Raw genomic sequence first — 12,085 nt, 5'->3', positions numbered from 1 at the left:
ATACTCCGACATTGTTATTCTATTGCAATCCATTAAAAAAAAAAAAAAAAAAATGCTTCTCCCAACTTGTGAATGACTGGTGACCTGAAAGTTTGAACTGGAGGACACTTTCAGCTTTCTGTCTTTTTGGTTTTGATTACTATTCACCAACAAAATGTCAGAAGACTGTATTGCCTTTAGATTCCTAACGCATGTACTTTTTTTTTCTTTCTTACTGTGTGAGATGGAAAGTTGGAAGGTGGGACCGCAGCATAGCCTGAATGGCAGACAGGACCTGTCCCGTCTTTCAGGAGCAATTTTATATGATAGGTCCCAGTTTGATTTTCTTCTCCATCTACAACATGACTACATGTCTGATTCTTGGAATTTTATGGAGGCAAGCTGGAGTGTTCTTTCCGCCCATAACCAGACACCCCTCCTTTACACAGGCAGGGTAGTAGAGTGGTTAAGAGCTCAGACTTGGAGCTCACTGTCTGGCCTACACCTTGGCTCTTCCATTTATTGGCTGTGCAACTTTGGTCTAGCTAGACATTTAACCTTCCCTGCCTCAGCTTCCTCATCTATAAAATGGGAATCATAATAGTTTTTGCCTAGCAGAATAGAGGTGAAGATTAAATCTTAAACATCGTAAACAAGTACAATAGGAATGTTATCAGCTACTGTTAGACTTCAATTAAGTTACAGTGTAAAGAGTTTGAGCCTAATTTTACATTTTCACGATAGGGTAAAAAAGTACTGTACTGACAAGTGCTTTTTGTTTGTTTATTTGTTTTTTTTTTTTTTTTAATTTTTTTTTTCAATGTTTATTTATTTTTGGGACAGAGAGAGACAGAGCATGAACGGGGGAGGGGCAGAGAGAGAGGGAGACACAGAATCGGAAACAGGCTCCAGGCTCTGAACCATCAGCCCAGAGCCCGACGCGGGGCTCGAACTCACGGACCGCGAGATCGTGACCTGGCTGAAGTCGGACGCTTAACCGACTGCGCCACCCAGGCGCCCCTGACAAGTGCTTTTTGAACAATGGCTTGAAAATTGTGACGTGAGCTATAACAAGTCCAATAAAAGTGTCTTCGGTCATCACCAAAGGCAATTCTCCCTGGTCTTGATTCTAATGGACCTTCAAAAACTTCATCAACTGATGGACAAACTATCCTGGGGAAAAAATATTCTACTAGAAATGAAAATTTTTGTACTAGAAAAGAGAGATCCAGTAAAATGTCACATTTCTCTGGCAATGCAAGTGTTGGGACTTTATTGTTCAAATTGAAGAATGCAAACTCCATTCAGTGTATCACCAAGGAAAACAGCATGTGATTTAGGAATTCATTTCTTTTGTATTAGTGCCTCTCTCTGTTGTTGCCCATTTTTCTGATAGGCAGAAATAGCTGGGGTATTTATAAATAAGATAGGCTGAGCTGTTACAGGAAAGAAGCGTGATATGTTATGAACTGAATGTTTATGTCCTCCCAAAATTCATACCTTACAATCCTGCCCCCAGGGCACCCGGGTAGCTCAGTCGTTGAGCATCTGACTCTTGACTTCAGCTCAGGTCATGATCTCACGGTTCATGAGTTCCAGCCCCGTGTTGGGTTCTGCGCTGACAGTGCGGAGCCTGCTTGGGATTCTCTCTCTCTTCCTCTCTCTCTGCGCCTTCCCTGCTTGCTCTCTCCCTCTGTTTCTCCCTCTCTCCCTCTCTCTCAAAATAAATAAATAAACTTAAAAAAAATCCTAGCCCTCACTAAATGATGGTATTAGGAGATGGGGCTTTTTGAAGGTGATTATATCATGAGGCTGTAGCCCTCACCAATGGGATTAGTGCCCTTGTACAAGGGACCCCAGAGATCTCTCTCTCTCTTTTTTGGACATATGAGGACACAGTGAAAAGACAGGCTTCTATAAACCAGAAAGTGGTCCTTCACCAGACACTGAATGTCCTGATCCCTTGGTCTTGGACTTCCCAGCCTCCAGAACCGTGAGAAATAGATGTCTGTTATTTAAGCCAGCCGGTCTGTGGTATTTTTGTTACGGCAGCCCAAACAGATTAAGACAGTATCCATTACAAATGTTCAATCTATTACCTTGTGAAAGTGAGAGTATCTATCTTTAAATTTTTTTTAACGTTTATTTATTTTTGAGAGAGAGACAGAGAGCAGGTAAGGGAGGGGCAGAGAGAGAGGCAGACAGAGACTCCAAAGCAGGTTCCGGGTTCTGAGCTGTCAGCACCGAGCCCACCTCGGGGCTGGAACTCACCAACCCTGACATCATGACCTGAGCCGAAGTCAGACGCTCAACTGACTGAGCCACTCAGACGCCCCCTCTCTATCTTTTAAAGTTCTAAACTGTTTAGCCTATCCTTAAAAAAACCTAACAAATTGACCTAAACAGCTACAATATCATCTTTTCATCTGTACAACTGAATATTCTATTTGTCGTGGGAATGAGAAGACCAAGAAAGCAAGGATCAGCCACACGTACCCTCTTGCTAGTGACCAGCTGCTACAATCTGTATAGATAAAAATCTATTACTATAGTTAGCTAAGTTGCCATAGAGAAGCTGGTGTGTGTTCCATGCCTAACTATAACTTAAACCACTTCTAAAAATGGAAGCATGCTTATGTGGATTTCCATGAGGTCAGAATGAGAGGAGGAGACAGTGTATTCGAAATGAAGATATTTTTCCAAGGAAGGTCTAGAGGGAAAATTTGAACTCTTACCTCTCCCTGGTTCCCCACATTCACAGAGCTTGCCCTTCTTAGTGATAGCTCTTGATCCCATCCTCTCCGTTCCCTCCCTGCCTCCTCCCCATGCCCTCGCTTTGGACTTCATTAACCCAAAGCTGCACCTCTTTGGCCTCCTTGATGTCACCTTGAGGCTTGCAGGTGAGGTAAGATTCCTCCTCCACTCTCTTAGGGTCTCCAGATCGGCCTAAGAATTAAGCTGACAGGAGGCAGATTAACAGGAGAAAAGCATACAAGTTGTATTTAGAGATTTTACGTGTACATGGGAGCCTTCGCAAGAAAAACGAGGATCTCAAGAAACAGTCAGGGTCCATGCTTATAGTTTGGACAAAGGGCAGTCAATTGTGAAAACGGGACAAGACAAAGGCGCTGGTCCAGGGAAGTTGATGGTGGAGAAGTGGCTAGGAAGATAAGGGTTAGTTTAACCAGGTTTGTTTATACAGATCTCTCTTGACCTCAACTCTCCGCTCTGGTGGTAAGAATGCCTTCCTTCCTCCTGGTGCAGGGAGGGCATCTTTCCCATGGGAATTTTATCTTCTGCTTTCATGAAGAAAAGGAAGATCAGTGTGTCTTTCCTGTATATGCTGTCTCTCCTGCACCTTTAATTCGAAATACCAATATGATATGCTGGGGCGCCTGGGTGGCTCAGTTAAGTGTTGGACTCTTGATTTCGGCTCAGGTCAGGATCTCACAGTTCATGGAATCACGTCTTGCATGAGGCTGGGTGCTGACAGCACGGAGCCTGCTTGGAGTTCTCTTCCTCTCTCCCTCTCTCTCTACCCCTTCTCTGCTCACACTCTCTCCTTCTCAAAATAAATAAATAAACATTAAAAAAATATATATTAATATGCCAAAGTGGGCCTGCTGGGCCTAATCTTCCTCCCCCCCCCCCAAGATTTCCAGGTATAATCTTTTATTGTTTTAAAAATGTTTATTTATTTTTGAGAGAGACAGAGTGCAAGTGGGGGAGGGGCAGACAGAGAGAGAGAGGGAGACCCAGAATCTGAAGCAGGCTTCAGGCTCTGAGCTGTCAGCACAGAGGCCAACACAGGACTCAAACTCACAAACAGTGAGATCATGACCTGAGCCGAAGGCAGATGCTTAACCAACTAAGCCACCTAGGCGCCCCTCTAGGTGTAATCTTAAAAACGCTACTTTGATCCTGTCACCTTCTTTTCTTATACTTTCATCCCTTCCTTCGCTTTCACATTCCCAAAGTGGCCTGACTGCTCTCGTGAGCAAACTCCACACACCGCACCCCTCCCCGCCCCCCCCCCCCCCAGCCGGCCCTGGAGCTCCTCCTCTGAATGTCTTTATCTAGACGTCCTGCCATCACGATCCAAATCCAGCATGGCAAATGTCACCTTGTTCCCCAAGTCAAAGATTTCTGTTCAAGGTGCTGACTTTCATTAAGTCACTTGGGGTCACAATCTGGAAGTTATCATCAGCTCTTTGTGTGCCCTGAGCAGCACAGACAACTCATGGGTCCTGTCTCCATAGTGTTGGGCCCTTCTGCCCTTCCTTTGCTATATCCTCTGTTCAGTTCTTGTGGCTTTTTGCCCAGAGGAGTGGAATGTGAAATATAATACATTGAGAACGTAAAAGGAAAATATAAGAAAGTAAATATTTTTATTTGAAAAAGAGAGTAACCTTTCCTAATATTTACTACTATAAGGACGCTGAGGCCCTCACTTGTGCTTATGCTATGTGATCACATGTCAACTAGACAAACAGGCAGTAACCTGAGGGCATAGTAGGGGCTCCACTTTTGGCGATCACTGTGTGCTACGGTTTCTTTGCTACGAGTTGTTTCCGATGGGCTTCATTTTACTTAAAAACAAGACTTAAAAAGAACATGTCCTCATCAGAATGGCCGGCAAATATTTTGTACCACACAGGAGTTTTCTGATTTTCTCTTAGCAAAGAATTATGCATTATTTTCTCTTAGATGTTGGCGTCCAGGTTGGGTTCCTATGAAGGACATTCTGAGACACAGCCCGCAAGATGGTAATGAAGGGCATGCCCTCGGTTTGCAACATGAGTAGAAGGCAGAATAAGAAGGAAGCAGGACTGATCAGAAGGAGAAGTCAAGTTGCACCGCAGGCCAGTGACTTGGGCTGACCCCACAGGAGCTCTGGAGCTAGAACGGCTCTTTCAAGTTGTCTTGAGTTGTGCTCAGATGGCCAGATGTTTGTATTCGTGTGTGGATTCAGTCGCTGGTTGTGGACAGCCTAGGAAGGGGTGGGCAAGCCAACCCCTGAAGTGCTCCTTACAGCTGGAGCTACAGTGTGGCACCGTGAAGGGGGTACACACGGGTGGCAGGTCGGTGTCATCCAGAAGCCAACAATACAAAGTTTGCTGGTCTTTTCTGCAACGAAATGATAGAGTGGCTGTCTATAGTATAGTAGGTAGCTGACAGTTTGGAAAAACAGCCACATCTCATCTGTTTCCTCAAGATAAAGAGGATGTCTTAATAAAGAAGAAAGTAGTTACTTTGAAAAGAAGTGCGCATCATGGACAGAATATTTTGAAAACACGTCCACTGTTCTATGACTTACTTGTCAAAAACTACACAGTTGCATCACTCACAAACTTGAAACCAGAATTTTTTTCACTTGTCGCCAATTTTCCAGAGTCCTCACAGATTTTTAAGTTATTTATAAAAATAATAAAAATGCACCATCTCCCAATGAGTGCTCAAGAACAACTCACACGGGAAGGATGGAAATTTACTAACTGAATATTTACGGAACTCTTTGTATAATAAATGGATGGGGTTGACAAATGTGTATCCCCATTCAGAAAGTCAGTCAGAGATGCTCTGCTTTCATTTGGATCTCCAGATCTTTCTGAGGCATCTCTTACAATTATGAAAAACCATTAGAATGAATTATAAGGTGAACGGAACTTAGATCATTGAGCTGCTGAATCTAAAACATTAACCCTTTCAAAAGATCTTCTTTATTGTAATGAGGACTGGTGATTGTTAACGGGTTGAATTGTGGCCCACAAAGAGATGAGTTGAAATCCTCACCCTCGGTATCTCAAAATGATTTTATTTGGAAATTGGGTTGTTGAAGATAAACTTCAGTTAAATTAATGACTGGGTCCTTACAAGAGAAGACAGAAGCACAGAAGGAAAACAGCCTTGTAAAGAGGAGGCAGAGATTAGGTTTACACTTCCTTAAACCAATGCATGCCTGGGGCTGGAGGAGACACTAAAGGCGTCTGAAGGGGCATGGCCCAACCAACTCCCTGATTAGGCACTTCTAGCTTCCAGAACTGTGAGAGAATATATTTCTGTCATTTTAAGCTACCCAGTTTGTGGTACTTGGTCATGGTACTTGGTCATGGTACTTGGTTACTAAACAGTGGTGTTAAAATGTTTTCTTACCATTAGGCATAACATTTTGAAAATTTTAATATTTTTTTGGTCTCTATCATATTGTAAGCAAATAAATATGTATTAAAGGTGTGCTAATTTTTTTTTTTTTTTAATTAAGAATGGCAAACAACAATTTAAAAAAAGCTTGAGTATGTGCTGGAAATTGTGTTCGAAAATTTATTTGTAAAAATAACTTGAGGCCGAGAATGGTGAGTTTCTTAATTTGTTTCTGCCAGGCCTTGGGGCTGTAGTAATCCAGGATTTCCTTAATCCAATTTCAGGATTTGAACTTTTCTGGGTCAGCCAGATCAGGCAAAGCTGACCCAGGCTGCCCGTTTATTTTTGGTTCCCTCTCACTCCTGTGGTGTGGCTTTCTGATTTCTCAGCCCCACGGGCCTGGTAGTCCTCCAGCATCCTGAACCCGGGACTCCAGCTTTGCTCTTGTCCCCAGAGCTCTGGGAAGAACTGCTCAGCATTCTCTGCAGGACCTCCCCGTTGCATCTCTGGGTAAAAGAGCCCTTAAACGCCAGCTCTTGGTTCTGGATTTCCATTTCTGTCTCCTCTCTGATCTTGGACTGGTTATTCTTCATTATGTTATTAGTGTTTTTGACATTTAGAGTTTCTCTCAGTTCAGATTTTTAAGTTGTGTTCTGCTAGACGGTCGGCCCTATTGATCTTGTTGGAGAAATGAATAAAATACTGCACCAAAGATGGCCGATGGGACTAAAGCAAACTCTGGTCTCTAGCTTAGACACCCTTCCTCTGGTTCTTCCTTTGTTTGCTGTGCACCTGGAAACCCCCACAGATATGGACGCTAACAACTATAAATTACCCTCCCCACTTGCATTCGGTGCTCAGATCTTAGGAGAAATGGTCTCCTATGAGCCCGCCAGTGTTAAATAAATCTCTGATCCACCAAGATCTCCGAGTGCCCCTTGGTTTTTCCACCTGTGTTCCAGCCTGGTTCCGTAACATGCTGTCTACCATTACCAAAAGGACAATCAAAAAGAGTTTAGAGACCACTCTCCTAGACTATGCCCATGATCTCTTAACACCTTCAATCCCCTTCACCCCCAATCTCTCCTCCACTCGGCTGCCAGATCAAAGTTTTTAAGCCATTTCCATCAGGTTATTTCCCTGTTCGAGAAAAAAAAAATCCTCAATGACTTACTGTACTGTGGTTTAGCTAAGCTGGAATTTCCTAGAATTCCCTTTCCTGTACGGTTCTGGATCAGTGTTGGCCAACAGAGACATTTTTTTGTCCTTTTGTCAAATTGTATTTAAGTTCTAGTCATTTAGCATACAGTGCAGTATTGGTTTCTGGAGTAGAATTCAGTGATTCATCACTTACATACAACACCCAGTGCTCATCACCACAGTACCCCCCTTAATGCCCATCACCCACCTAGCCCATCCCCCACCCACATCCCTCCATGAACCCTTAGTTTGTTCTCTATCTTTAAGAGTCTCTTATGGTTTGGGGTGCCTGGGTGGCTCAGTTGGTTGAGCGACCGACTTTAGCTCAGGTCATGATCTCACAGTTCACGGGTTCGAGCCCCGTGTCGGGCTCTGTGCTGACAGCTTGGAGCCTGGAGCCTGCTTCGGATTCTGCGTCTCCCTCTATCTCTGCCCCTAACCCACTCGCATTCTGTCTCTGTTGCTCTCAAAAATAAACATTAAAAAAAAAAAAAAGTCCCTTATGGTTTGTTTCCTTTTCTCAACAGAGACATTTTGAATGCTGTTTGGGAGGAAGAAATGAAGCAGCTGCCACATTATTTTTTTAATGCTCTTATGGCTAGTGGTAGGTGCCAGGCACACTGTCTCTGACCTGCAGCTAACCCACCTATTGTCATGGGGAAACAACCAGCTGCAGTTCCTCCACCTGCACAGTTTAATGGTGTTGTCCCCTCTCCTCTCCCCAAATTCATGTCCACCTGGAATCTCAGAATGTGACCTTATTTGGAAAGAGGGTCTTTGCAAATATCATCATTTATACTAAGATGAGGCCCTTCCAGATCAGGCCCTGCATCTGATGACTAGTGTCCTTTTAAGAAAGCCACCTGAAGACCCAGAGAGACAGACACCTAGGGAAGAATGCCTTGTCCAACCCCTAGATGGCTTCTCTTACCATCATGGGTGGCCCTGAGGATGGAGGTAGGGAGAGGAGGATGTGGGTTCTTGTTAGTCCTTCTGGGTAATAGATGTCGGTCCCGGTTTGCCCTTGCCCTCATTCACATCCAATTTTCCTTCTCAACTGCTGGGCTAGCAACTGTAGGATCAACACTGGACATGGAGGCAACTGCCTGCACAGATGGTCTACCACTCACACAACTGCCTTTAATTCTTATAGTAGTTGCCTTATTCCATATCGCCACACATGGTGGTTCTGCTTCTCTGATCAAACCCTCTTCCAAATTAAGTAAAAATGAATTGGATGAAACCAATCGGGCTGCTCTGTTCCTTCTATTATATTAGAATACGTTAGGTTATTCATTAGAATTAATAGCTAACATTGACTGAAAACCTCCTAAGTGTAGGGCACTATGCTAAGTAAGCTCTTTGTAGCAACACATTCAATTCTCAAAACAACCCTATGAAGAAGGCACTGTTAATATGCCTATTTTACAAATGTTCACAAATATTACAATGTTTACCAACGTGGAAGTGGTTTAAACTTTTAGAGAGATGAACTAATCCAACCAAGTCAGATTTCATACCCAGAGTCTAATTACAGAACAGGAGTTCTCAGCCACCATATTATACCTCTACTCCCAGGTCATTAGAACTGAAAGGAAATGTATATTTTCCGTGGAATCTTAAGGACCCTGACCCTCCCCTGTATATACTCACAAAATGCATTTGAGTGACTTCAAGACTTTGCTCATGTCTTTTCCATCTTCCCCTCTTCCTGAGAACCTGCCTGATGTCATCTCAGTCTTGTGGTTCAATGGAAACAAAATTATCTTTTAAATCAGACTGACCTGAGTTTGGATGTCGGCTCTACCATTTACCTACTCCTACATTTTTGGATTCCCTGAGCCTTGATCTGATCTGTAAAATTCCTGTTACAGGTACAATAATATTTCATACAGTCACAAATATATATGTCTGGCTTCCTCTGCTAGACTGTAGGTCTTCAACTTTTTAAAAACTATAACCCACAGTAAGAATGTATTTTGCATTGTAATTCAGTTCACACACACACCCACATACATAGTTAACTAAAACAAGTTTCATGAGTAGTGCTTGCCCTTAGTACTTGTGATACACAGTGGTATCTTCTATTTTATTCTATTTTTTAAGGTACCTATCATGATTCATTAAACTGATTTCATGACGCACGGAAGGGTCAGTGTTGAAAAAGGCTGAGCCAGTTTCAGTTTTTTATGTAAGGGAGCATATTTTATCTATTTTTTAAAGTTTATTTATTTTGAGAGAGAGAGAAAAGGAGCAGGGGAGGAGCAAGGGTGGGGGGGAGAGGGAATCCCAAGCAGGCTCCACACTGTCAGCACATAGCCTGATGTTGGGCTTGATCTTACGAACCGTTAGACCATGACCTGAGCTGAAATCAAGAGTTAGAAGCTTAACCAACGGAGCCACCCAGGTGCCCCATACATTCTATTTTTGTATGGCTACTGGCAAGCACAGTACCTGGCACAAGGAAGTCTTTGGTAAACACTTAATTTAGAACTAGGTTTTCCTTGAGGGCAGGAATCTTAGTTTGTATCCATTGCACATTTAGCATAATCCTTTCCACAATACTTAGAAATCAAATGACTAAAATTCAGGCTTACTGCCATGCTTTAGAGATAAAAAATTTGGACCAATCAATATCTGACAAGCACCTACTAAGTGGTAATACATACATGCTGAATTCATGACTCCTTTTCTTAGTTATCTTAAAAACAGCATGGGATTGCTGAGACGGAACAATGAACAATGTGGTTCAACTGAGAAATTAGAAAAAACAAAAAACAAAAAACAAAAAAACAACAGTAAGACATGTGGAGGCCAAACGTCACCTTTACTAATAATAAAGACTAGGTCAGAGAACACATAATAATGTGAGAGCCGGTCAGGCCTGCTAATTAAACCCTAAGTCGAGGCAGTGCTGAACTAGTGTGGCCCTCCCTATGCTGAAAACCTACACAGTTATGAGGCTTAAGGCAGCTCACACCCTAGAGGAATGTGGGAGGAGCCAAGCTCAGCAAACCCACTTTATGTCTCCTAAATGCACCAATTAGATAAGTCACTTCTTCCTGGACCAGGGACACAGGGAATAAAAGAGCACAGAGAGACTGGACCTATTATTACCAATTGAGCTTCCTCCCGTATGGAAGGAAATGGCAGGGGAGGAGTAAGTGTTCTTTTCTAAGCATCAGAATGTATATATGCATATGTGAAATATTAAATACTATATATGTATACTTTAAATGCTAAATATATAATAATATAAACAATCCAAGGAATATCATAAGGTAAGTACTTAATGTATTTCTGAATATAGTTTATGCCAGTGTTTCTCAATGCTGACTGTGCATCAAAACGTAGAGGATGTTACACAGTTACAGACCCTCTGTATCTCCCTCCCCACCTTTCATATGCCTGACGTGAAACCAGAGAATCTGTTCTTAAAACTTCCTGGATAACTCCAACGTGTAAGTAAGGCTGAGAACCACTGGCTTAGAGGAGCTAGACGGACAAGTGACTGGAATAGGAAACCAGGAGGTCTTACTGCATAGACCTCCTCTTACTGAGGAGGAAAGTGGACCGACATCTAAGGATAAGTAGGTCAGAAAGGAAGGGGCGGAGCATTTTATACAGGGATGAGAACAGGAAGTAGGAGGGCTCCAGAAATGACTGTGGCTCAAGAGTAACCTCAAGACCCTATACCTGAAAATCCTTACAGAATTAATCCTTGAAAATACGAATCAATGCTAATATAGCAAATGAGGGATCCATGGCAGCATGATTTGGTGGAAAAGCCCTTGGATTTTTGAGAGTTAAGAGACTGGTTCTTGGTTGTGTGATTTTACCCAGTCACCAACTACAGCCTTTGCCCAGGCAGTTAAGGATTTTTGTAAAGACAAGAGTCTGTAAAGCATTCTGGGGAGATGGCTGCATTATCTGACCTTTCAAGAAAGGGCACAGACATTCACCTAGAAGCCCAGGCTACAAACCCAGAAATCATGTTTGATTTCTTTTCCTCACCTGTTTTCACATCTAATTAATGTATCAGCCAATCCCGATGCAGTTCTCCTTCTAAAACATATCCTAAATCTTTCCACTTTTCACTGACTCCATTGATTATGACCCTAATCCTATATATGTGTGTGTGTGTGTGTGTGTGTGTGTGTGTATATATACACACACATATATATATGTTTATTTTTTTTTCCCTGGGATTACCCCAGAGTTTTGGGTTAATAGGTCTGGCTGAAGTAGGTCCTGAGAACTTGGATTTCCAACAAGTTCCCAGGTGATGCTAATGCCGCTCTCATTCTTTGAGAGCTTTAGAGCAATGGTTAACCATGGGTGCACATTAGAGTCACTGGGGAGCTTTTAAAAAGTACTATGCTTGGCACTGACCTCTAGAAATTCTGAGTCATTTGGTCTGGCCATTTGTAAATTTTTTTTTTCCTTTTTTTTTTTTTTTTCAACGTTTATTTATTTTTGGGACAGAGAGAGACAGAGCATGAACGGGGGAGGGGCAGAGAGAGAGGGAGACACAGAATCGGAAACAGGCTCCAGGCTCTGAGCCATCAGCCCAGAGCCTGACGCGGGGCTCGAACTCACGGACCGCGAGATCGTGACCTGGCTGAAGTCAGACGCTTAACCGACTGCGCCACCCAGGCGCCCCTGGCCATTTGTAAATTTTAAATCTCCCTAGGTCATTCAGAATGTGCACCTGGGGTTGAGAAATACTACCAAGGTCTAGAGGAATGGCTGTTTGTTTGCTCCT

The sequence above is a fragment of the Leopardus geoffroyi genome, chromosome B2 (assembly GCF_018350155.1).
Source record: "Leopardus geoffroyi isolate Oge1 chromosome B2, O.geoffroyi_Oge1_pat1.0, whole genome shotgun sequence".
NCBI classification, from domain to species: domain Eukaryota; kingdom Metazoa; phylum Chordata; class Mammalia; order Carnivora; family Felidae; genus Leopardus; species Leopardus geoffroyi.
This window is presented reverse-complemented; position numbering follows the sequence as displayed.